This window comes from Saimiri boliviensis, chromosome 6 (assembly GCF_048565385.1).
Source record: "Saimiri boliviensis isolate mSaiBol1 chromosome 6, mSaiBol1.pri, whole genome shotgun sequence".
Taxonomy (NCBI): domain Eukaryota; kingdom Metazoa; phylum Chordata; class Mammalia; order Primates; family Cebidae; genus Saimiri; species Saimiri boliviensis.
Window position 1 is genome coordinate 18406040 of NC_133454.1, and position 26921 is coordinate 18432960.

General features: G+C 41.5%; 1 protein-coding gene and 1 pseudogene across 3 annotated transcripts in view; both read left to right on the forward strand.

The window, feature by feature from the left end:
- The window catches only part of RAB30 (RAB30, member RAS oncogene family), a 99981-nt gene that overhangs the window by 18996 nt on the left and 54064 nt on the right, over nucleotides 1-26921 (forward strand). The window contains exon 1 of one of the 3 annotated variants that reach the window (XM_039462303.2): nucleotides 19498-19707. The exons of the other annotated variants lie outside the window; for them this stretch is intronic. The gene's annotated coding sequence lies outside the window, so the exon portion shown is untranslated. Of the gene's footprint in view, nucleotides 1-19497; nucleotides 19708-26921 lie in introns of those variants that run through there. 3 annotated transcript variants of the gene reach the window in all.
- On the forward strand, nucleotides 11698-11790 carry LOC120361006 (small nucleolar RNA SNORA70; annotated as a pseudogene).

Sequence of the window (26921 nt, forward strand, 5' to 3'; positions counted from 1 at the left end):
TGAGAGTGGGGAAGAGGGTATTTTTTTTTTTTTTTTTTTTTTTTTTTACTGTAAGTGCTTTATGAATTTAAAGCTAGAAGCCCTTGGAAAGTGAAAGGGTCTTTCGTGGATTGTCATCAGTTTGTTGGAATTATTACCCTGTTCTGACAAATTTTCTATATGTTCCCTAGAGACTTAGAGATCATTGCTTACTTCCACCTTCTTGCTGCTTCAAATGATAGCTCTTTGTTCTTCCTGGCTGTGTTAGAACTCTTTAAGTTATGGATGGGAACAACCCAACTCTAACTGGGGTAAAGAGAGAATTTGTGGGAAGGATACTGAGGTATTTTATGTAACGATGAAAAGAACAGGCACAGCTAGAACCGGGAGGTTTTAGAGCAGGTAACTTCTCTACTAGCCCCCAGGTTTCAGTGGCTCAATACAAATGAAGTTTATTTCTTGTGCATACAGCAGTTCAATATGGTTATTCCTGACTAGACCATCTGTAACGTTTCAGGCATGCAGGCTCTTCTCTCTTGTGACACCTTTGTTCTTAGAGCTTTTTCCTTTTAACCTGCAGATGGAGGAGATTGAAGGATCTCCATGGGCCAGATCTGAAAGTGGCTTATATCACTTATATCTATCCTCATTCTATCAACTGTAATTTACTTTGTGACCCCATAATTTAGTTGTGACCCAGTAAAGGAGGCTGAGAAAGGCCTGTTTGCCCAGGAAGAAAACAAAATGTGTTTGGTGAACACCTAGCTAAGCTTGAACCACACAGGGATTCAAAAATATTTGAGATTTCGTCCCTTGCCTTTGCTTCTCTCCTACATTGCAAGGAGCGTGGCCACAGATTGTTCCAGAACACTGTCTTACTGTGGTTACCACCAGAGAGGACTGACTCACACTCACACTGGCTCCCAGTAAAAAAAATCTCAATCAGTAATGATTGGACCAGTTTGGATCCTGTGACCACCCCTAGATCAAACAGCAGGGGCCAGAAGAACAGGGTGGTTTAGTGTAGATGTGGCCACTGGGAGCTTCTCTTGGGCTGCTGTTAGAGAAGGGGAATCACTGTGAGATAAAGAGTTGTCCCATTTGGCCAGATGTGGTAGCTCACACCTGTAATCTCAGCACTTTAGGAGGCCAAGGCAGGAGAATGACTTAAGCCTAGGAGTTCGAGACCAGCCCTAGGCAAGATAGTGAGGCCCTGTCTCTACCAATAATAAAAATTAGCCAGGTGTGATGATGTGCCTATAGTCCCAGCTATTCAGGAGGCTGAGGTGGGAGGATCACTTGAGCCCGGGAGTTCAAGGCTGCAGTGAACTATGTTCATGCTACTGTAGTCCTGCCTGGGTGATAGGGTGAGACCTTATCTTTAAAAAAAAAAAAAAAACAAAAAGTCACCCCATTTGCCATCCACCGGAAGGGCTCAACCTCTCCTCTTATTTCTATTCTTGTGGACAATTTAGCTCAATTTTATAGTCCTTTTTCCAACCTTTATTACCACAGCCACACCAAGTGATTGCATTTCATTGAGTCTATGTCACCATTAGTTCTAACATGTATAATTATTTTATGTACCACTGAGAAAAAGAAAACGAGGTTCCTAATAAACTATCACAAAATGCTAAGGTGCCATTCATTATAAAATGCACCCTAGTTTTCAAGCTGTCAAAAAAGTAAGAAAAAGTATTTTTAGAATTGATGAAGGATCATATTTACTACTTTAAAGCAAAGCTCTGTATTTTCATGCCTTGGTACCACGGCTCATTTTGTTTCTTCAGGCCGTTTAAAAAATATTTGTTGGCCAGGTAACAATGAATAAAACAAATTCAGCTTCTGCCTTCTTAACTCTTACTGCCACTCCGCTTTTCATCTTCAGTGATCCCCTCTCCTCCTTTTCTGTTATCCTGTTATGAAGTACTTGCTGTGTGCCAAGCAGTCTTTTGAACACTAGGGCTCAACAAAAAATATGATGATGTCCTTGTCCTTAGGGTTCTTATAGTGTGGGTAGTAAGGGCAGTGGGGTGTCAAGAGACAATCACATAAACAAATGAGTAAATAAAGGAGTTCAGGTCCTTTTAAAGTCGTCGTCTTCTTCTTCTTCTTCTTTTTTAAGACAGGGTCTTGCTCTGTTGCCCAGGTTGAAGTGCAGTGGCTCAACCATGGCTCACAGCAGCTTCAACATCCCAGGCTCAAGAAATTGTCAGCCTCCCAAGTAACTGAGGCTACAGGCATGCACCATCATGCCTAGCTAATTGTTTTTATTTTTTATTTTTGGTAGAGATGAGGTCTCCCTATGTTGCCCAGGCTGGTCTCAAACTCTTAGCTTCAAGTGATCCTCCCACCCTTGCCTCTCGAAGCATTGGGATTATAGGTATGAGCCACCATGCCTGGCCCCATTATTAAAATCTGTATAGGGTACTGTGGGCCCCAAAAGGAAGGGCCCCAAAAATTCTGCCTCGAGGAGTGAGAATAGTTGTACCATTCTTATTCTTACTGTTAAGATGATTGTACACTATTAAAAGAGTAATAGTCTCTTTGAAGAATTAATGTGTAGTTATTTCCAAAGATGCCTGATAATAATCAGTAAGGAGACCAAGGTGTTTTCCAAAACCTATTTGAATCACCTCAAATTTTCTAATGAACTTTACCTTCAAAAGGCACTTGTTCTAGCCTGGGCAACGTAGTGAAACCCCGTCTTTACAAATAATTTAAAATAAGAATTAATCAGGCATGGTAATGTACACCCGTAGTCCCAGCTACTCGGGAGGTTGAGATGAGAAGGTTGCTTGAGCCCAGGAGGTTGAGGCTACAGTGAGCTCTGATCACGTCACTGTACCCCAGCCTGGGCAACAGAGTGAGACCCTGTCTCAGAAAAACAAAAACGTAGGCATATGTTGGGCTCTTTTCTTTTTGCAAACATTAATGAATAGTTTGCAATGACTTTTATAGCAACAGAGGAAGGCATTATCAGATTTATCTTATTGTGGAGGCAATCTGCCCTTCTTTACATTAATTATCTACCTACTTTAAAAAGATTCTTTTTAACCATGTGGTTCTTTTTCGAGCTTGAGTGGATGCTCCGGGTCACATGCTCCAGCAAGAAGATGAGCAGAGCATCCAAGAAGATCAGAGCAGCCAAGAAGCAGAGCATCCACTCAGGGCCATGCTGGGGCCCAGCAGCAGGGCTTATAGCAATGGAGTTTGGAGGCTTTTGGGGCCTGAATCAGTGAGCAGTCATGGCAGGACCTTTCCTTAGAGGGTCGCAGAGTTCAGACAGCATGAACCTAGTGCAGGATCCTTACCTCTCAAACAAGGATGCAAACTAACATTAAACTCATTTTTATTGGCTTGAAAACATGTGAAGACAACCACAAGGTTTGGGAGGTAAAGAGATTTTTTTGAGGTTCATAGAAAGGTCAGCAGAGGGCCAGTGTTCCTCTGCCTCCTCTGGCTATTGGAAAAATAAAAACTTACCTACTAAGTCAGGGAAAGAATCCCAATTTAAAGTACTCATCTCTCTTCTGGTTTATGAAGAGCTTGGAAATAAGCACTGTGATATTCAGGATTTTTTTTTTTTTTTTTTTTTTTGAGACAGGGTCTCACTGTTGCCCAAGCTTAGTGCAGTGGTGCTATCATGGCTCACTACAGGCTTGACTTCCTAGGCTCAAGTGATCCTCCCATCTCAGCCTCCTGGGTAACTGGAACTACAGGAGTGAGCCACCATGTTTGGCTGATTTCTTACTTTTTTTGTAGAGACAGGATATCACTGTGTTACCCAAGCTGGTCTTGAACTCCTGTGCTTAAGCAATCTTCCTGCCTAGGCCTCTTGAGTGCTGGGATTAGAGGTAGGATTTTTTTTTTTTTAACCTTCTAGGCCAGTATGTCTAGAGCAGGGTGCCTGGGGAGAGGGTGAAATTTGTGACTCCATCTCATCATTGAGCATATGGGGCCTTGTGGAGAGAGGTGAGCATCCATCATTTTGTTGTTGTTGTTGTTGTTGTTGTTGTTGTTGTTGTTGTAGAGACAGGGTCTTGCTTTGTTGCTCAGGCTGATCTCAAACTCCTGGCCTCAAGCCATCCTCTTATCTCCCAAAGCCAGCATACCCAGCCCTAGGTTGCTTCTTCTTTTCTTTTCTTTTTTTTTTTTTTTCTTGAGACAGAGTTTTGCTCTTGTTGCCCAGGCTGGAGTGCAATAGCACGATCTCGGCTCACTGCAACCTCCGCCTCCGGGGTTCAAGTGATTTTCCTGCCTCAGCCTCTTGAGTAGCTGGGATTACAGGCATACGCCACCGCACCCAGCTAATTTTGTATTTTTAGTAGAGATTGGGTTTCTCCATGTTGGTCAGGCTGGTCTCAAACTCCTGACCTCAGGTGATCCACCAGCTTTGGCCTCCTAAAGTTCTTAGATTACAGCCATGAGCCACTGTGCCCAGCTCGTATGGTTCTAAAGAAGCCAAGTTGCTTCTTTAAAGGGAAGGAGAAAAGACGGAATCTCTAGATGAACTTTGTGATTTATAAGTAACAGTATGACAATGAAGTGTGTGATTGGAGTGTATTATTCTTGTAAATGGAGATGCTCTACTGAGGGATGGTGGAAAAGCATCCTCAGCCCTTTTCAGAACTCATTGTTAGCAATAAAAAAGAGGGAAAGTGAAAGAAAAAGAAAAGAAACCCATCCTTTGGAATCAGCAAGAGGTTTATACGTAGCAGTGATTTATGGGTGAACAGAGGAGGAACATTAAAAGAGTAATTGCTGGCTGTTTATTTTGGGAGAGTACTGTATGTGTAGTCAGAGTTGAGACAGGGAGCTTTGTTTTTTCTTTTACCTTGCACTGTCTTCCATTAGTGTTAATAGGATCATATATTCAAGACTTTCCTTGGCTTGTTTCCCTGACATAAATGTTCGAATTCCTTGTTTTGGTTTCATGTATTTTTAACAATAGAGGGAAAAAGAAATAATGTTGTGAGCTCAATTATTTTATATGCCTTATTGTGGATGTGATTTATTCTCTTGGGTCCATGGCTATTAAGATGATCAGTTTAGATGGATCTGTGTTTCTGATAGCTATTTCTAGATAGTTTTATAATTCGCCCAAGGGGTTTATTCAGGGGATGGCTACATGTATTTTTTATTTGGTGGAACAAGATGAGTTTTAATCCAGTTATTTGAGCTCCAGGCCCTTCCAGGTGCCACTGTCATCCAAAAGGCCAATAGAGTGGATTGTTCCTCTCATCGAGGTGTCCACCCTGGGGGCATTTATTAGGCAGTCACTTGATACACATTGAACTGACTTGCCCCCTTCGTAGAGGATTTAGTTCTTAGAGTTGCTGATGCAGAATTCATTTATACAGTTAGCAAATAGCAGTCGAGTTCCTGTTGTGCCTTCAGTATTGTTTCAGACTTGGTACTGCTCTTCGTGAAGAGCCAGAATCAGACAATGCAAGGAAACCCAGCAGAATTAGAATGCTAAAATGTCAGGTTTTAAAGGGACTTTAGAGATAATCTGATCTAGGAGCAGCAAGCTATTTCTATTAAAAGGGCCAGCAAGTAAATATATTAGGCTTTGCAGGCCACATATGGTCTCTGATGCATATTATTCTTGTTTTTACAATCATTAAAAAATGTAAAAATTGTCTGGATGCCGTGCCTCGCAGCTGTAATCCCAGAATTTTGGCAGGGAGGGATCACAAGGTGGGAGGATCATTTGAAGCCAGGAGTTCGAGACCAGTTTGGGCAACAAAGTGAGACCCCCTTCTCTACAAAAATAAAAATAAATTAGCCAGGTGTGGTGGTACACACCTGTAATTGTAGCTACTTAGAAGACTAAAGGTAGGAGGATGGCTTGAACCCAGGAGTTCAGGATACAGTGAGCTATGATCACGCCACTGCACTGAAGCCTGGGCAATAGAGTGAGACCCTGTCTCTTAAAAAACAAAAGTAAAAATTATTCTAGGCTGGGGGTAGATATATAGGCTAGATTTGGCCCATGAGCCATAGTTTGCCATTCCGTGATCTAATAGATTCCTCTCATTTTAACAATGAGGAAACTGAAGGCCAGAGGGTAAAGTACCCGCCAGCCCTTTTTCTAAGTGGTGACACTTAGAAAAGGATCCCTAGAGGTTAGGCCCATACCTCACAGTGCCAAGTCACCTTACATATGTATAGCTTTGGTCCCAAAAGAAGTATGAATCTTAGTTAATTTTAAGACACTGGGTGCCTGTCACTTTCCAGGCACTGTGTTTGGGATTAAGGATGTACAGTTTGGTACAACGAAGCCTTAGCTCTTAGTCAGCTTAGTTTGTGCAGGCAGATGAGATGGCTCTGTGGAACGTGACATACAGAGACAAGCAGTGGGTACTGTAGAAGCACAGCCAGGCACTTCTCCCAAAGTGAGTGGTATGCTTCTGTGGATGAATGAATGAATTCATTCATTCGTTGCACACACCCCTACCCCCACCCCCACTTATGTTTTGGAAGCATCTGCCCCACCTAAAGGAATGGGACAGATCAGGATCTGGCTTCCCTCAGTTGCTTGTTTCTTTCTTTAGGGGTTGATACCTATATATGCCTGGGTAAGTAATGAGGTTAAAGAAACTAAAATGAAAGATTCAGACAACTACTGAAGAAAGGTGATGTATTTGGCAGTTGCTTTGTTTCACCAATTTATCTGGGTAGTGTCATTGAGACAAATATGAAACCATATAAGATCAATCATAGAGCCTTTTAATATTCCAGAGCTTGAAGGGATTTTAGATCACTTAGCTATAACCTCTCATTTTTAAAATTTTTTTTCTTTCTTTCTTTTTTTTTTTTTTTTTTATAAAGACAGGGTTTCACCATGTTGGTCAGTCTGGTCTCGAACTCCCGACCTCAGGTGATTCACCTGCCTTGGCCTCCAAAGTGCTTGGATTACAGGCATGAGCTACCACGCCCGGCCTATAACCTCTCATTTAACAGATAAAGAGCATGAGGCCCAGCGATGTTAAATTACTTACTCTGGGTCACATAACTAATTATTAGAATCTCAGGGTGGATTTTAGATACAAATAGAACCTAGTATAACCACTCAGATAATAACAAAATTAATAATTATAGCTGACATTTACCTAAAGTTACCATGATATGTATAGTCATATATATAATATCAATTCTGATAGTAACTCAATATAATAGGTTTACCACACCCATTTAACAGCCAAAGAAACAAAACTTGGAGAGGTTAAGTCAATTTTGTGCAAAGCCACCAGGCCAATAAATGGTAGAGTCAGGATCTAGGCTCAAGGGTTTAACCATGGCAAAGCTCTTTATTCCCATTTGACTAAGTGCTTGGATTGTGTTTCTCCATTAGTTTGTGACTTCCTGGTGGGCAAGAAGGGTGCCCTTTTCATCTGTGTTTTCCTACTCTGGGCTTGGCATATAACATTTGCTCAATAAATGTTTATAGGGTGCCGCAGCTCATGCCTGTAGTCTCAGCACTTTGGGAGGTCAAGGCGGGAGAGTTGTTTTAGCCCAGGAGTTCAAGACCAGCTTGGGCAAGATGGCAAGATCCTATCTCTAGAAAAAAAAACAATTATATGGTCACAGTGGTGGATGCCTGTAGTTTCAGTTGCTGGGAAGGCTGATGACAAAGCAAGACTTCATCTCTATTAAAAAAAAAAAATGTTTACAGAATAAATTAATCAATTCATGCTTCTTTTAAACAGTTGACACTTTGGTGATGAGTGAAGGGGAATTCAATGTTTGTGTTAGACCATGTCTCATCTGCTGATGGCTAATCCTTTCATGAGACAGACTAATGTGGAGATTTGGGCTAGGAAAGCCTATTGCTCTACAGCTGTTTTACAGTGCCCCTGAACATTTTTAGGAATTAATGTGTACAGTAGAATTCTCTTTCAACATCAAAGTTTCCTTGAAGACCTGATAGCCTACTTGGTTTCTCTGAATCTGATAATGTTTGTACAGGCAACTGGAAGATTCTCTCTGTATGTGGTACCTTTTTTTTGCACAGCCATTTTGATTTAAAACTGTAGTTTCAAATCATATTCTGAAGCATCCTGGGGTTTATGGGCTAGAGAAGCAAGGAATTCTGTAAGAAAAATGAGGAATGGATTTAGCTTTGAGTCAAATGATGCCTAAAACAAATGTCTCTGCTGCATTAATTCTTCAGTTCTGATGAACAAGAACAACCATCTCATTAAATGTACGGTACCTGGCAATATTTTCTTGCCTTTCTTATATAAATAAGTTGGATGTTTTTCTCATCTGACAATGGTAATACATGATGAATGAGAACAACCAACTCATTAAATGTACAGTATCTTGCAATATTTTCTTCCCTTTCTTATATAACTTGAATGTTTTAATCATCTGACAATGGTAATACATGGGATTGCTCTACTGGACTTTTTTGAAGTCAAAGACCTTGAACAGATTTGTAGAGATTGTTCTAAAAAAAAAATCTTCCTACCTGGATTACTGTTTTTGTTTGTTTGTTTGTTTGTTTGTTTTTATATACAGCGAATGGGGAGAATGGGCTTTGTTATTCAATCTAAGCAGAATTTTTCTATATGGCATAGTAAAGCTGAAGTCCTTAGATTTCAGTTCAGAAAGATGTATCCTTTGAACCTAGGCCTCTGGGTTTGTTCATGTAAGTCACTATACAGCATTAATAATTGCTGCATATCACTTGGGAGAAAATCCAAATTAGATAAAGAAGGCTTTCATTAGGTTATAAATATACAGATTTAGGTTATATTGGTAAGATTCTTTAGGGATATTCAGGGGGTAGAGATGAATACAAGATACCCTTCTCATTTGCAGGCGTTTGAGAGATCTCTTAAAATACAGAAACACAGGAATATTTGTTTTCCAACATAAAATAATTCAAAGACCTGCCCATGCTTTTTGCCAAAGCTTTGTTCTTTTCAAGCCCTATCCAATCCCATACAAATTTTTTTTCTGATTATGTCAGAAAGAAAACCTCAATGGCTGCTTGCTGTTAACACCTACCTTTAAACATTTCTTTTTTTTTTTTTTTTGAGACGGAGTTTCGCTCTTGTTACCCAGGCTGGAGTGCAATGGCGCAATCTCGGCTCACCGCAACCTCTGCCTCCTGGGTTCAGGCGATTCTCCTGCCTCAGCCTCCTGAGTAGCTGGGATTACAGGCACGCGCCACCATGCCCAGCTAATTTTTTGTATTTTTAGTAGAGATGGGGTTTCACTATGTTGACCAGGATGGTCTCGATCTCTTGACCTCGTGATCCACCCGACTCGGCCTCCCAAAGTGCTGGGATTACAGGCGTGAGCCACAGCGCCCGGCTTAAACATTTCTTAACTATTAAGTCTTTCATTTAACTATGTCAGAATATAACCCTGCTTTACTGCACTTTATATCTACTCCCCTCCCCTCTCAGCAACAGTAGTGTTGCCTCCAGTAAAAAAGGGAAGGGGGTGGGAGATGGAGAGGATCCGTTCACTGCAAGGTAGCTTGCTGTGTTACCAGGTAAATAGAGGTGTATGTGTATTTTTCTGTCTAATTTTTTATTTTGAAAAATTTCAAACAAACATATTAGTACAAAGGGCAACCGAAAAACCCTTTACTTAGGTTTGGTAATTGCTAATATTTTGCCACATTTGGTTTATCTTTCTTTATAAATACATAGTTATACTAGGCGGTGGGGCAGACATCATGATCCTTTATCTCTAAATTTATCAGTATTCTAAATGTAAGGGGCATATTTTTCTTCATAGCCATGATACCATTATCATGCCTTAGAAATTTAATATTGATTCCATAATGTCATCTAATATAGGGTCCATGTTTACATTTTGTCTTCATCACCTAGCTGATAATCATGTCAAAACTTAGTGGCTTAAAACAACCACAGTTTATTAGTGCTCATAATTCTGTGGGCCAGTTGGGTGTTTCTTCTAGTGTGGATTAGGCTTAGCTGATCAGTTGGGCTCCTTCATACCTTTGGAGTCAGCTGCTGGACTGACTAGGAGCTGGCTGATCTAAGTCAGCCGTAGTTTGAATGGCTTGTCTTTGCTCCAGAGGAGTCTTTTATCCTCCAGCAGGCAAGAACAGCCTTGTTCCCATAGCTTATGGGCAGGTTCTGAGAGTGGAAGAGTGTAAAGCCTTTTAAGGCCTAGGCTTGGAATTGGCACCGTGTTGCTTCTGCAATCTTTTGGTCAAAGCAAGTCACAAGCTCCTCTTGATGGGAATAACTGCAAAGTCATATTGCTCAAGGGCATCGATACAGGGGTATGAACAGTCATAGCTGTTTTTGCAATCTATCATACGCCTATTGTCCAAATACTGTTAATAATAATGTTAATGTTATAATGTTAATCATTATAACTGTCAGTTTGTTTTTAATCCAGGATCCAAACAAGATTACACATTAAATTTAGTTGTTAGGCATCTTTAGTCTAGGAGTCTCCTCCCTTATTTATGTTTTATGATTTTTTTTTTAAAGATTCCAGGCTTTTTTTTTTTTAACAATATGTGAGAATCTGAATTTGTGTAATTATTTCTGCGTAATTATATACAGGTTAAATATTTTGGGCAAGAATTCTAAATAGCTGAGGTTGTGTATTTCCCATTTAATCACAAAAGGAGACACATGATGTTAGTTTGTCCACATCATTAATGATACTAAGTACAAGCACTAAGTAAGTCTGCCAGATTTTGCAGTCACGAAGGTGCCATTTCCTGGAGACAGATTTGTTTTAAGTCTGGACATTAGGTGTTAAACATTCTTCCAATCACACCAACACATATTCATGAGATACCTATTGCATATCTAGTCTGATTCAGTGCTATGAGGATCTTAAAGAATGATAAGGAATGTTCCCTTCTGAAGAAATATATAGTTTTCTTGAGTCACTCTTTTAAAAACTGAACAAATAGTAGAGGAAGGATGATTCTAAGTTAAAAACCTTTTTTTTTTTTTTTTTTTTTTTTTTTTGAGACTAAGTCTCACTCTGCTGTCCAGGCTGGAGTGCAGTGGTATGATCTTGGCTCACTGTAACCTCCGCCTCCTGGGTTAAAGCCATTCTTCTGCCTAAGTCTCTCAAGTAGCTGGGATTACAGGCGTGTGCCACCACACCTGGCTAATTTATGCATTTTTAGTAGGGACACGGTTTCACCATGTTGGTCGGGCTGATCTTACACTCTTGGCCTCAAGCAATCTACCAGCTCAGCATCCTAAAGTGCTGGGATTATAGTCATAAGCCATCACTAGGTTAAAAACATTTTTTTTTTTTTTGAGACAGAGTTTCGCTCTTGTTACCCAGGCTGGAGTGCAATGGCGCGATCTCAGCTCACCGCAACCTCCGCCTCCTGGGTTCAGGCAGTTCTCCTGCCTCAGCCTCCTGAGTAGCTGGGATTACAGGCATGCACCACCATGCCCAGCTAATTTTTTGTATTTTTAGTAGAGACGAGGTTTCAGCATGTTGACCAGGATGATCTCGATCTCTCAACCTCGTGATCCACCCACCTCGGCCTCCCAAAGTGCTGGGATTACAGGCCTGAGCCACCGTGCCCAACCAAAAACATTTTTTAAAAAAGTTTTAAAGTTAAAAAGTTTATGAAAACTTTTTTTTCTTTAGCTTAATTAAGTATACAAACTGAACACCACAGGGTAACCAGTACCCAGATTAAGAAACAGAATATAACCAACATCTCAGTAAGACTGATTTTTTTGCAGCCAGTTAAGCCGACCCAGTTCCTTTCCTCTTTGGGGTCTGTTGTGCAATAGCTGCAAACAGTGGCTTCCTTGGTAGTGTATGCAGCCTGTTTCTTCTTCTTCTTCTTCTTCTTTTTTTTTTTTAATTGCATTTTAGTTTTTGGAGTACATTTGAAGAACATGCAAGATAGTTGCATAGGTACACACATGGCAGTGTGATTTGCTGCCTTCCTCCCCTTCACCTATATCTAGCATTTCTCTCCATGCTATCTCTCCCCAACTCCCCACCCCTCACTGTCCCTCCCCCATTTCCCCCCAATAGACCTCAGTGTGTGATGCTCCCCTCCCTGTGTCCATGTGTTCTCATTGTTCAGCACCCACCTATGAGTGAGAACATGTGGTGTTTGATTTTCTGCTCTTGTGTCAGTTTGCTGAGAATGATGGTTTCCAGGTTCATCCATGTCCCTACAAAGGACACGAACTCATCGCTTTTGTTGGTGCAGCCTGTTTCTTGTATGAATTTCTGTAACGGATCTTGGAGACAGCCCTTTCAATGTATGTTCATGTCTCTGATCTTGTACTGTCCCCAGTACAGGCTTCAAACAGTGGAGTTGCCTTTGGAAATCCTCAAGGAGCCATGGCCAGGGTTCATACTGGCCAAGTCATCATGTTTATCCACATCAAGGAGATGTGATTGAGGCCCTCAGTAGGGCCAAGTTCAAGTTCCTTGTCCACCAGAAGATTCACATCTGAAAGAAGTGGGGCTTTACAAAGTTCCATGCAGATGATTTTTCTTGTTTGTTTGTTTGTTTGAGACAGAGTTTCGCTCTTGTTGCTCAGGCTGGAGTGCATTGGCACAATCTTGGCTCACGGCAACCTCCGCTTCCCAGGTTCAAGTGATTCTCCTGCCTCAGTCTCCAGAGTAGCTGGGATTACAGGTATGCACCACCACGCCTGGCTAATTTTGTATTTTTAGTAGAGATGGGGTTTCTCTGTGTTGGTCAGGCTGGTCTCAAACTCCCAACCTCAGATGATCCGTCTGCCTTCACCTCCCAAAGTGCTGGGATTACAGGCATGGGCCACTGTGCCCAGCCTTTTTTATTTTTTTGAGGCAGAGTTTTTCTCTGTCTCCCAGGCTGGAGGGCAGTAGTGTGATCTCAGCCCATTGCAATCTCCACCTCCTGGGTTCAAGCAATCCTCCTGCCTCAGGCTCCCCAGTAGCTGGGACTACAGGCACATACCACCATGCCCATTGAATTTTTATATTTTTTGGGTAGAGGTGGGGTTTCACCATGCTGGCCAAGTGGTCTCAAACTCCTAGCCTCAAGTCATTTGCCTGCCTCAGCCTCCCAAAATACTGGGACTATAGGCGTGAGCCACCATGCCTGGCCAATGCAGATTAATTTGAAGACATGGTGGCTCTGGGATGAGAAGAGGCTCACCCGAGATGACTGTGGGGTCAAATACATCCCCAGTCATGGCCCTCTGGGCAAGTAACAGGCCCTGCATTCATGAGGGCTTCCACTGTGCTGCTCCCTCTTAATGCCCACCAATAAGTCCTCCTTCCTATCCAGAAACAAATACTGATTTTTAACATATGGAACTCATATCCAAATGGTCATTGTCCTTTTCAATGCCAAGTTATGAGTGAGTCAAGAAAATCAACATTATTTTAAGTTCAAAATAGTTATTCAATTTGATCACTTTGTACTGTATTCAAGCTTGATTCAGAGTAACTTTTCAGCATGTCCAATTGTCAAAATCTCTTTTCTTTCATTTCTGTCTTAGAGCAGAAGGTGACTTCTTTTCCAAGGGTAGCCTTTCCTTTGTGTGTTCTATCCTCTGCCCTCTTGAGGTGCTAGGGTCTGGTCCTACTGTTTATTTCCTGCGTCTTCTCCATCTATCTTCTGTCTTCAGCTTTTTCTTTTCTTTTTTCTCTTGCTCCTCACCTTATCCTCTTATTAACAGTCTTATTGCTTCTTCTCATCAGGCTACTTACTTTTCTTTCCCTCTCTCTCCTTTTATTGCCAAACTTCTTAAAAGACTCCCTCCTCTTTCTCTTTAACCCATTCATCCAGTTGCCCTTTGAAACTTGGGTTTCTTTCCCCACAGTTCCAGAGAAGTCCTTTGACAAACTCCTACTTATTAAGTCAGCCATTTGTTTAGCCTTTGTTCTTTTAGATTTCTGCTTCCTTTGGAAGTCCTATTCATCTTTCCTTTGAGAATGCCTCCTTCCTCAGTTTCCATTGCTGTGTGCTCTTGGTTCTTTGCCTACTGCTCGGAGCTCTCCTTTAAGAGTTTTGACTACTATAAAAAAGAGCACAGTCACCCAGTGGTGTGCTCTCGGCTCACTGAAGCCTCCACATTCCAGGCTCAAGTGATCTTCCCCCCTCAGCTTCCCACGTAACTGGGACCACAGACACACGCCACCACACCTGACTAACTTTTGTATTTTTTGTAGAGATGAAATTTCAAACTCCTAAGCTCAAGGTATCTGTCCACCTTGGCATCCCAGAGTGCTGGGACTACAGTTGTGAGCCACTGCGCTTAGCTGAAAATGGCATTTTTAAGGACATTTTATCATAGTCTAAGTGTTGTTATGTTGGCAATTTATTTGCACTTTGAAGATTGTAGTGTTAATGGCAAACTCTAAATTAAATTGATGTACATTTTCTGTACACTACTTTCTTGATGCTGTGCTAGCAGAAACTCAATAAATGTTCATTGTAATCATTCATTCAATTATTTATTTATATGTTCAATAAATGTTTACTAAATGACTAGTTAGTCAATTGAATTGTTTGTTAATTCAACAGTAGATTTGTTTTTTTTCAGTTTATCTAAATATGGGGTTTGTTTTGTCTTTTTCTCTCAACCTTTGTTGAAGTTTGTTTTTCTTAATTTGGGCAATTACTAATTATATGACTCTTGGATAAGTCACTTAACCTTCAGAAATCAATTTTCTGGTGTTTCAACAGGGAAGATAATAGTGACTACTTTCTGGGTTCTTGTAAGGATTGCATTTTTTTAAAATGCACGTTAACACATGCCTAACATATAGTTATAGGTCTGTAATAATAGATGTTAGCTATTCTTCTTCTTCTTTTTTTTTTTTTGGATGGAGTTTCTCTCATGTTGCCCAGGCTGGAGTTCAGAGGTACGATCTCAGCACACTGCAACCTCCACCTCCCAGGTTCAAGGGATTCTCCTGCCTCAGCCTCTTAAGTAACTGAGATTACAGGTGCCTGCTACCACGCTGGGCTAATTTTTGTATTTTTATAGACACGGGATTTCCCCATGTTGGCCAGGCTAGTCTTGAACTCCTGACCTCAGGTGATCTGTCCGCCTCAGCCTCCTAAAGTGCTGGGATTACAAGCATGAGCCACTGTACCTGGCCTCATTATTATTCTTAATAGAATGTATCAGGTACGGTCCTCACAGTAAACCTCTTGAGGTAGGCATTGCTTTCCCCCTATTTCAAAGAAATAAATTTAGAATCAGAGCATTTAAATAATTTGCCAGAGGACACAGAGCTAATAAATTGCTGATATGGGATATCCAATTCCGTAGCTTGACCCTTTTACCTACACCAAAAAGCTTTCGGCATCTTGTATGACACTTAGAAATGAACTAGGAGTCACTTTATAGTGACTAAAATTAGCTAACGTTCTCATTTGCCTTCTGAGAGGTAGGACATACCAAGGGAGTTCTGGCCTGTTGGAGAAACTCCAGTCCTGAAGGTTAGATTAATTAAGATTTTATCTTAAAACCACAGAATTCCAGCGTTTAGAAGGATTTTATGTAGCATTTACTCTATTCAATTACTGAATTCTCTCTCTATCCCTCTAGTCAAGGGGTCATCTGGTTTTTTCTTTAACCTTCCAATGGCAGAGAAGTCATCTTTCACCCTCTCCCACTCCCAGAGCAGCTCACTTCACTCTGACCATGAGATAGCCTTTCCTTACATCATACTGAACTCCTTCCCTCTGTCTGAAGTAAGTGGAACCCGTTTCCTAGGGCATCCGTTCAGATTCTTGCACTTTACTCTCTATCATAACCCCCAAACATTTTATCTTTACCAGGGTAGCTTCAGACCTTTAATTCCTAGCTACCCCTGAACAAACACAACTAGGGTTCACTTTTTTTCTTCTAAGTGTGATATAGTTGGCTATGTCATGAGCATTTTGCTTCTCCTCCAGTTTTTCTCTTAATACATGGTACCACCATCTACCCAGTTATTTAAGCTAGAAACCCAGGAGTTTGTTCCCTTTACCATTCGTATACTATTTGTCAGCAAGTATTTTCATTCTTTTTTAAAAAATTCATTCGGCTGGATGTGGTGGCTCACACCTGTAATCCCAGCACTTTGGGAGGCCGAGGTGGGCAGATCACCTGAGATCAGGAGTTTGAGACCAGCGTGGCTAACATGGCAAAACCCTGACTCTACTAAAAATATAAAATTTAGATAGGTATGATGGAGGGTGCCTGTAATCCCAGCTACTAAGGAGGCTGAGGCAGGAGAATCACTTGAACCCTGGAGGCAGAGGTTGCAGTGAGCCAAGATCACACCTCTGCACACCAGCTTGAGAAACAGCGCAAGACTTTGTCTCATAAAAAAATAAATAAAAATAGAATTCATTTGTCTTTTTATTTTTTTAATTGTAATTAAATTTTAAAAATTTTATTTAAAAAACAAAAACAAAAAACAAGTATCACCTCAAGTATTTTCTTTCTTATCCCCAAGTATAAAATCCTCTGCCCTACCATTACGCTAGTCCAGGCCACCATTCTCTCTCCCCCATTCCTAAGTCTTGCCTGCTCCCTACACTCGCTTCTCCACAGAGCAGCCAGACTTCTTTCTCTCTCTCTCTCTCTCTCTCTCTCGTATGTTTTTTTTTTTTTTGAGACAGAGTCTCACTCTGTTGCCCAGGCTATAGTGCAGTGGTGCAATCTTGGCTCACCACAACCTCCGCCTCCCGGGTTCAAGCGATTCTCTTGCCTCAGCCTCCCGAGTAGCTGGGATTACAGGCACACGCCACTGTGCCTGGCTAATTTTTGTATTTTTAGTAGAGACAGGATTTCACCATGTTGGCCAGACTGGTCTCGAACTCCTGACTTCATAATCTGCCCGCCTCAGCCGCTCAAAGTACTGGGATTGCAGGCGTGAGCCACTGTGCCTGGCTTGAATTATCTCTTTAAAGCACAAATCAGATTACACTATTTCCCTGATTAAAACTCTTCTTTGATCTCCCATTACCCTTTGAACAAAATTCAAAGTGTTTTCCATGGTCAACAATGTTCTGTCTCATCTCAACCGTTCTATTTTCCCTGTTGCTTACCCAGCCTTGGTCTCTGTTCTTTTTTATGTTCCTTGGACATGCCAAGCCTTTTCCTGCAGCCGAACCTTGTGTTTCTTATATCTGTTGCCTGCATTCTTTCCCTAGCTTTGCAAATGCCTGGCTCATTCTCATCCTTCAGATCTCAGCTGACATCTCACTTTCTCAGAGAGACCTGACCCCATCACTCCTCTAAGGCCCCGTGTTATCATTGTGTAATTACCTATCTGCATTGTAATCTCTCCTCACGAGAACATTAGTTCTTTGGTGACTGGACCTACCTTACATTAACAATTGTATCCTCTTTAAGTGTCACAGTAGCTGGCTCATAGGAGCTCAATAACTGAGAAATAAATGAATGGACTCATAATTGACTGAAAGGGTGTTGGAATCATATTAAAAATGAATTTGAGGTCAGGTGTGGTGGCTCATGCCTGTAATCCCAGCACTTTTTGGGAGTCCGAGGTGGGTGGATCACTTGAGGTCAGGAGTTAGAGACCAGCCTGGGCAACACAATAAAACCCTGTTTTCATTAAAAATACAAAAATTAGCTGGGTGTGGTGGCACCTGCCTGTAGTCCCAGCTACTCGGGAGGCTGAGGCAGGAGAATCCCTTGAACCTGGCAGGCGGAGGTTGCAGTGAGCTAAGATTGAGCCGCTGTAGTCCAGCCTGGGAGACAGAGTGAGACTCCATCATCAAAAAAAAGGGAAATTTGAACCTGAGCTTTGCCATTTCTGTATGACTTTGGGCAAATTATGCTGTCTCACTGGGCTTTAGTTGGCTCATCTGTCTACCTCACAGAATGTTGTTCAGGTCAATTAAGATATTGGCTGTGAATGTACCCACCACCCTATCTGATACATATTAGCTATTCAGTCCACAACCAGTCAAAGCCTGGTACTTAATTCTGAACATGCATAGAAGAGTTCTGTCAAGTTTCAGCCTCATTAATAGAACCGTTTGTGTGTTGTGCCTGTGATCCATAAGATGCCTGTGACTTCCCTCAGGTAACACTTACCTGGCTAGGAAAACAGTTCTAACCCAGGGTGTTAGCTGTTGCACTGAGTGATACTCAGTCTGATTACCCAGAGGTGCCAAGCACAGAGTCTTCACTGCAGAGCTGAACACAGACCCTAAAATCTAAATGATAAAACCTAACATCGTGTGTCCCAGGCTGGTTGTCAAGATAGATGCTGTGTCTAGACAGTTATCTCCCTTGGGAAATCACAGTTGTTCTAAAAGGAGGCACGTGGTCTCCTGTTAAGAATACAAAACAGGCCTGTGAGCTGTTGAGGGTGAGGTTGCTGCTTGAGGTTGCATGGGCCTATGGAGCAGAGCCGGAGGAAAAGAAGCTGTCTGCTTCTATACTCACAGGAATCTCTGGATCATGGTGGTGGGCTTCTTCAATCATGTCGGGACAGCAGAGTCCATGGTGCATGGGAAGGTGGAAACATAGCTATCACCTTTCCCAGTGGCAGTGATTTTGTGCCTCCACTCAACAGTGTTGGGAGGAACTGAAAGGCAAGTCTGGAATATGCATTACCTGCTGGGGAGGGGAGCAGAAATCTCCCTGCAACTTGCGTGCTTGGTGTGATGATCTAGGTGGCTCCCTTCTGAATGCTGTTAGGATGAGTGTTTTAAGGTGAGGGCTCTAGAATTAGATAGTTCTGGCCCTGGGTTCAAATCCTGGAGATGCAGTGACCTTGATCAAGTTATTTAATGTCTTAGCCATAGTTTGCTGATTATTAGATGGAAGTAATAATGACTTGTATCTTATCTAGTTGCTGTGAGGATTAGATGATATAGTGCCTGCCAAAATATTAGCTTAGTGCCTGGCACATAGCCAGTGTTCAGTAAATGATCATTCTTTTTATTAGTCAGGATAGTTCAGGATTTTGAGTTTATTGTTTCTTTTTCTTTTTCTTTCTTTCTACCTTCTGTGAACAAAAGGTTTGGTACTTCTGATGAGCCTCACCTACACTGAACCTTCAGTCCTGCTTAGGGGAAGCTGCTAGCTGTGTGCCTTGGACAAGTTATGGAACCTTTCTGAGTCAATGTTCTCATCTGTTACATGCAGTTTACAGTTCCCATCTCACAGTGAGGATGAAATAAGGTCAGAGCGCCTGATAGGTAGTTAGTGCTCAAAACACTTATTTCCTCCCCTTTGGTTCTGGAGTATCTGAAATACGGTCCCTTTAAGCTTGTTAAGATTCCTCACTAGCCTTGTATGCAGCTGTGGGCAGAGAGCTTTGGCAGAAGGAAAGACTTTTTTTTTTTTTTTTTTAAATGACTGTTTCATAATCTGTTGGCTCAAATCTGCTGCTGCCACACCCTGTGCCTCTCAGGGTCCCTGGGTCCTGTTGCAGTTATCATATGCCTCACCTTTAACCTAAATGACCCTGGGAAGTGGCTGCTATTGAAGGATTTACTGAATGCAAAATGGATTTTCTTCCTTGCTCTTTGGGGTAAAGCTGGCTCAGAGATTCTTAGCTGCAGGGGGAGGGGCTGGCAGGCCTGAACTGCAGTTGGACTTAGCGGCCAGGGGTTTTCTGGTTTTCATTAAAATTCTCTGGCTGTCTTTCGGGATAGCTCCATTGGATATGACTGTGCACTGGAGCCGGTTGTGCTGTTCTCTCAGCCATACACACCCATCAAATTACAGTGCCCCTGAGGACAAGAGAAAATTGAAGGTAGGGAGTAGCCTGGCTGAGGGGTCTTGCTCAGTAATCTTTGTGGTAAGGGGCCTCCATTTATATATAACTTCAGAGCTTGGGTTTTGCAAAGTCTTAAATACAGATGGGGAGGCAGACATGGCTGAGCTGGGAATGGGTTGCAGAGAGAATCCTGTTACGGCTTGCTCTTGAGGACAGACTTGCTCTTGAAGACAGATGGAGGTTTCCTGGCAGCTGTCGGGAGTCCTCAAGTGTTACATTAATGAAAATGGCCTGATATGATTATTCTTTTTTGTTTCTGTTTGTTTCTTTGTTTTTTTCATTTGATTTGATCATTCTTTGGAGGTATCTGATACCCTCATATGCCCAAGGGAGTTGGGGTTGGGCGATGCAGTTTTGTGAGGGTGACAGGGTGAATAAAAGAGGTTTGATATATTTATTTATTTATTATTGTTTTCTTAATTACCAATGTGGTAGCAGAGGATTCAGTTTGGATTGTTAATTTCTGGTGGCCGTAGGAATCTCACTTGAGACTGAAAGTTAAGCCTGCAAACCTAGGTTCAAATCATGACTCTGCTATTTTTTTTTTTTGAGACAGAGTTTCGCTCTTGTTACCCAGGCTGGAGTGCAACGGTGCGATCTCAACTCACCGCAACCTCCGCCTCCTGGGTTCAGGCAATTCTCCTGCCTCAGCCTCCTGAGTAGCTGGGATTACAGGCACACGCCACCATGCCCAGCTAATTTTTTGTATTTTTAGTAGAGACGGGGTTTCACCATGTTGACCAGGATGGTCTCGATCTCTTGACTTTGTGATCCACCCGCCTTGGCCTCCCAAAGTGCTGGGATTATAGGCGTGAGCCACCACGCCCGGCCATGACTCTGCTATTAACTTGCTTTAAGACCTTGGGCAAGTTTCTTTCCTGGATCTCAGCTTCACAGTGTGGTTGTAGGGATTAAATGAGACAAATTATGTAAAGCTCTTGGCATATCAAGTGTTCTCAACAAATGGGAGATGTTATTATAAATTGGCCTAGATTTAACCTGTCACTCCTGCTTGCCAAGATATATTCCAATTCTGTTCTGTAAAACATTTGTTCTGTATTCCTCCCAGCTTTGTATCGTTTAGGAACTTGAGGCAGGCGGGGCTTGGTGACTCACACCTGTAATCCCAACACTTTAAGAGGCTGAGGTGGGCAGATCACCCAAGGTCAGGATATTGAGACCAGCCAACATGGTAAAACCCCGCCTCTTCTAAAAATACAAAAATTAGCTGGGTATGGTGGTGTGTGCCTGTATTTCCTAGCTACTTGGGAGGCTGAGGCAGGAGAATCATTTGAACCTGGGAAGCAGAGGTTACAGTGAGCCGAGATCGTGCCATTGCCCTCCAGCCTGAGCAACAGAGTGAGACTCTCTCTCAAAAAAAAAAAAAAAAATTAGAGGCAAATTTGTGTTCCCTAGGGCAGGCTGAAGCTCCTCTCCCTGGAAAAATACATCAAAACCATATTATTATGTTTCCCAATGAGATGCTTAAGATGTCGGGTAGTTCGTATCTAGGTAACTTAGAAAAAATGGATTTTTCTATCGTTCTTGATGGATAGATTATGAGAAAGCCATTTTAATTGACGTTGGGTATAAATGTTCCCTGATATTACTCCCAAGAGAGGATCATTAAGGTTCCTATTTGCCTTTAGAGTAAACTCCTTTTCCAGTCTTTTTTCCTTTTTCTCTACTCTTCAAACCCTGTGGTCTAGCTGTGGTGGACTGCTTACGTAAAAATAATTAATGCAAAACATACAGTGCATATGAAAGAATGTTTTTAATGCATATTTACAATTTAAAGAAGAACATTAAATTGTGGCCAGATGCAGTGGCACATGTTTGCAATTCCAGCTATTCAGGTGGCTGAGGTTGGAGTATTGCTTGAGGCCAGGAGTTCAAGACCAGCCTGGGCAAAATAGTAAGACAATGTCTCAAAAAATGAAAGAAAATTGTGAATTTGCCATCCAATTTATCAAATGGAACATTATTGGTACCCTAGAAGCTGTTTGTCCACTCTCTGTCCTGAAATCATACCCTGTTTCCTCCTCACAGACATAATGATATCCTGACTTTCGTGTTCACCATTCTCTTTTCTGTGTAGTTTAACCACCTGTGTTTGTATTACTAAAACAAGTTTGTTTTTTTTTGAAAAAGCAAGCAGCAAGCACAAACCTAGCAAGCTTTTTAAGTTACTATTGTCACTTTTAGATCTAAACTCTGGCTCATAATGTGGCTTTAGATTTCCAGGGGGTTTAAAAGACTCTAATGGGGAAGTCAGTGGGCAAGGATGTCAGTGAATCCTAGGAAATAAGGATCACTACTATTGAGACATCTGGCAGGGTTGTGGTGTGGACAGACACTGGACATCTGGTAGGAATATGGTCACAGAGCGTGAATGGCTCTGTCTTTTCTACTTCCAGTCTCTCTTTGGCCTCCTTTCAACTCTCAAGGAGTAGGTCAAAGCAAAACTCTTCTGTAGCATAAAGTGAATGTCACAAACTGACCCAAACAAATAGTGTGGAGGAGATGAGCAGGTGCTTCATCAGCACGTGGTCAAGACAAATAGAGGCGGAAAAGAACCTGGACCAAGTTTACCTATGCATTTCTTGTCATGTTAAAAAGTGAATATGCAGCCTGGGTGCGGTAGCTCACGCCTGTAATCCCAGCACTTTGGGAGGCTGAGGTGGGCGGATCACGTGAGGTTAAGAGTTCAAAACCAGCTTGATCAACATGGAGAAACCCGTCTCTGCTAAAAATACAAAGTTAGCTGGGTGTGGTGGAATCCACCTCTAATCCCAGCTACTCAGGAGGCTGAGGCAGGAGAATCTCTTGCACCCAAGAAGCAGAGGTGGCAGTGAGCGGAGATCGCACCATTGCACTCTAGCCTGGGCAACAAGAGTGCAAGAGTGAAACTCTGTCTCAAAAAAAAAAAAAGAACACTTAGCACCACTTTTGGAATATTCTTACCCAAACATGGACTCCTAAAATCTCACCAAGCCTCTAGAGCGAACTTTCATATATTGGAAACATGGGGGAAAGCATGACAAGCTGAATTACACTCTAAAGAAACAAACAGAAAAATTTAGAATGTAGAACATTCTGTCAGACAACTGACTTGGCTTCTGTAACAAGTCAGTGACATGGAAAAAATAATAAAGTGACTTAAGAATTATAACCAGATGTCATATGTGAACCTTGTTTGGCTTAGGATAGTCTGTGTATTAGTTTGCTAGGGCTGTCATAACAAAATACCGCACACAGGGTGGCTTACACAACAGAAATTGGTATTTTCACAGCTCTGGAGGCTAGGAGTCCCAATTCAGGGTGCTGGCAGGATTGGTTCCCTCTGAGGCCTCTCTCCTTGGCTTACAGATGGCTGCCTCTTGCCACCTCATTGCTCTGTATTTGCACACTCCCAGTGTCCGGCTACATGTCCTAGACTCTTCTTTTTATAAGGACACCAGTTAGATTGGATTAGGGCCCACCCTAATGACCTCATTTTAACTTAATTACCTCTTTAACGGCTCTATCTCCAAATACATGAACAGTCACATTCTAAGGTACTAGGAATTAAGGCGTCAACATTTGAACTTGTTGGGGGAAACAATTTAGTTTAATTGCGGAAACTTTTTTTGTTTGGTCTCACTCTGTCGGCCAGACTGGAGTGCAATGGCATGATCTTGGCTCACTGCAACCTCTGCCTCCTCTCCTGCTTCAGCCTCCTGAGTAGCTGGGATTACAGGTGTGTGCTGCCACGCCCAGCTAATTTTTGTATTTTCAGTAGAGATGGGGTTTTATCATTTTGGCCAGGCTGGTCTTGAACTCCTGACCTCAGGTGATTTGTTCTCCTTGGCCTCTGAAAGTGCTGGGATTACAGGTGTGAGCCATTGAACCCAGTCAAAAACAGACTTTTTTTTTTTTTTTTTTTTTGAGACAGGGTTTTACTTTGTCACCCAGGCTGGAGTGCAGTGGTGTGAACACTGCTCACCACAGCCTTGACCTCCTGGGCTCAAGCGGTCAGCCCACTTCAGCCTCCCAAGAAGCTGAGACTACAAGCATATACCACAACACCCAACTAATTTTTTTATTTTTTGAAGAGACAAGGTCTCACCTTGTTGCCCAAGCTGGTCTTGAACTCTGGGCTCAAGTGATCCTCCTGCTTTGGCCTCCCAAAGTGCTGGGATTATGGGCACGAGCCACCATACCTGGCATTGAGAAGACATTAAATTTTTTTTTTTTAAGATAACTTTTGGGTTACTAATGGTTTTTGGTTACATAGGTAAATTGTACAGTGGTGACTCCTGAGATTGTAGTGCACCTGTCCACCAAACAGTGTACACTGTGCCCAATATGTAGTCTTTTATCCCTTACCCCCCTTGCCCACTCCTTCCCCAGATTCCAAATTTCATTATGCTACTCTGTATTGCTTTTGTGTCCTCATAGCTTAGTTCCCACTTAAGTGAGAAAATAAGGTATCTAGTTTCCTGTTCCTGAGTTACTTCACTTAGAATAGTGGCTTCCAGCTCAATCCAAGTTGCTGCAAAAGACATTCTTCTGTTCCTTTTTATGGCTGAATAGTATTCCATGGTGTATATATACCACGTTTTCTTTATCCACTCATTCGTTGATGGGCACTGAGGTTGGTTCCATATCTTTGTGATTGTGAATTGTGCTGCTGCAAGTATGCATGTGCTGTGTAAAAAGACATTTTTGAGATGTTGGGGGAAATTTTATGGACTGGGTATTGGATGATATCAAGGAATTGCTTTTTTTCAGGTGTGAGAATAGTAGTATAATGTGAGATGAATAATACAGAGATGACTTCTGAGGTATATAAGAATAAAATGGTATGATATAGAATTTATTTAAAAATATTTAAACAGCCTGGGTGCAGAGGCTCATACCTGTAATCCCATCACGTTGGGAGACTGAGGCAGGTGATTTACTTCATCCCAGAGGTTGAGTCTGCAGTGAGCTATGATGACACCACTGCACTCTAGCCTGGGCAACAGAGTGAGGCCCTGTCTCAAAAAACATAGTAATAAAATATTTAAACAAAGAAAAAATAAGGGGGAAAAACGGGATAGATTAAGTTAACATGTCAAAATCTTGGTAATTGTTGAATTTGGGTAATAAGTATAGCGGCTCTACTTTTATGTATCTTTGAAAACTCTATATCATATATTTAAAATATTTGAACACAGCACAAAAGAGTTTAATGGCAGCGGGGTTGTTGGTGATGACTGTCTTCAGTGTATCTGTCTCTTGAGTTACATGTCTTTAGTCTGCTTGGCTACTTCCTGTGGTAGTCACGTTGGGGTCTTCAGTTGCTTGTCTTTGGACTAGTTCTCTAGCTGTTTCTTGTATACCACTTGTATACCTCCAGGAGCTTTTTTTTTTGTTTTTGAGACAGGGTCTCACTCAGTTGCCCAGGCTGGAGTGCAGTGATGTGAAACAGCTCAGTGTAGCCTCAAACTCCTGGACTCAAGTGATCCTCTTGAGTATCTGGGATGACAGATGAATGCCACCACACCTGGCTTTCTTACTTTTTGCAGAGTTAGGGTCTAGCCATGTTGGCCAGGCTGCTCCCAAACTGCTGCATTCAAGTAATCCTTCGGTTTTAGCCTCCTAAAATAGGAGCATCTTATAAAACGGTTCATGGAATATGAATTTCTGAGTCTTGTATACTTTAAAGTACCTTTGTTCTATTCTCATGCTTGATTGATAGTTTATCTCGGTATTGCATTCTAAGTTGAAAATCATTTTCCTTCACATTTTAAAGTCATTGCTTTATTTTTTTTCTATTGTTGCTGTAGAGAAATTGGAAGGGTTCTGATTTCTGCTTCTTTATATATAACCTATTTGTCTCCCCCGTCTCTGACAGTCTGTAAAATCTTCTCTTTGTCTGCAATTTTCTGAAATTTCAGTGTGCTTGGTGTGCCGGGCTCTTTCAACCTGGCAGCCTGCATCCTTCAGTTCTCTGAAATTTAATTGAATTATATTGTTATAATTTTTCTTTTTTCTCTTCTTTCTTGGGAATTTCTCTTATTTGGGTATAGGACCTCCTGTACTGGACCTTTACAATATTCTTAACTTCTCTCTGCTGTTTCCATATCTTTGTCTTTTGATTTTATTCTTTAGAAGATTTCGATTTTATCTTTCAATCCTTTTATTAAAGTTTTTTTTAAAAATTCTGCTATTATGTTGTAAACATCTAAGAGCTCTTTTTGTTCTCTGTGTTTCCTTTATATAGCATCCTATTTTCATTTCATGGATGCAGTTTTATTTCATTTTTATGAGAATATTAGTGGTATTTCTGCCCTTACATCCTAACTGTTTCCTTCAAGTTGCTTTTTTGTGTGTTTGCCATAGTCTGTATCTTTATTAGAGGCTTTCCCAAGATGTCACTCTAAAATGTGATCCTTGGCTGTGTTGCTCCTGATTAAGAGAGGGAAGAAAAAAGCTGTCAAGACCTTGACATTATGCTAAGTGAAAGAAGCCACTCACAAAAGACCACACAGTGTAGGATTTCATTTATATGAAATGGCCAAAATGGACAAATCTTCATACACAAAAAAATAGACTAGTAGTTACTTGCGGCTGGGGAGTGGGGGGAATGCAGAGTGACTACTAATGCGTCTAGAATTTTCTTCGGGGGAATGGAAAATGTTCTAAAATTGTTTGTGGTGATGGTTCTACAACTCTGTGAATATGCTTAAAAAAAAATTGAATTGTACATTTTCTTTTTTTTATTTAGTTCCTAGAGCAAAATTGTATATTTTAAAAGGGTGAATTATATGGTATGTGATTTAAATCTCCATAAAGCTGTTTTTAAAAAGTGCCGTCAGGAAACTCTAAATACAGAATGGAGATAATTGGCTCTGAGCCTCATAGTAGGGTGATCTGGATGGGCTGTTTGTTGGGATCCCCTGATGTTAGCATCTTCAAGTTTTCCTTTGGGTACTGTCACCAAAGAAGAGTCTTTTACTCTTTTCTGCATAGTGGGTTCTACCTGAAAATGCTTTGGTACTCAAGAGAAGGAATATGGGAAACTTTGCACTCTACCTTCCGTAGACATAGTTCCTTATCTATGATGTTTCCCCGTCAACCACGCTGGATACTGCCAGGCCAGAGACACTCTTACTTTTTGTTATGGCGAATGCTAATGATTTACAAAAGTAGGGAGGATGATA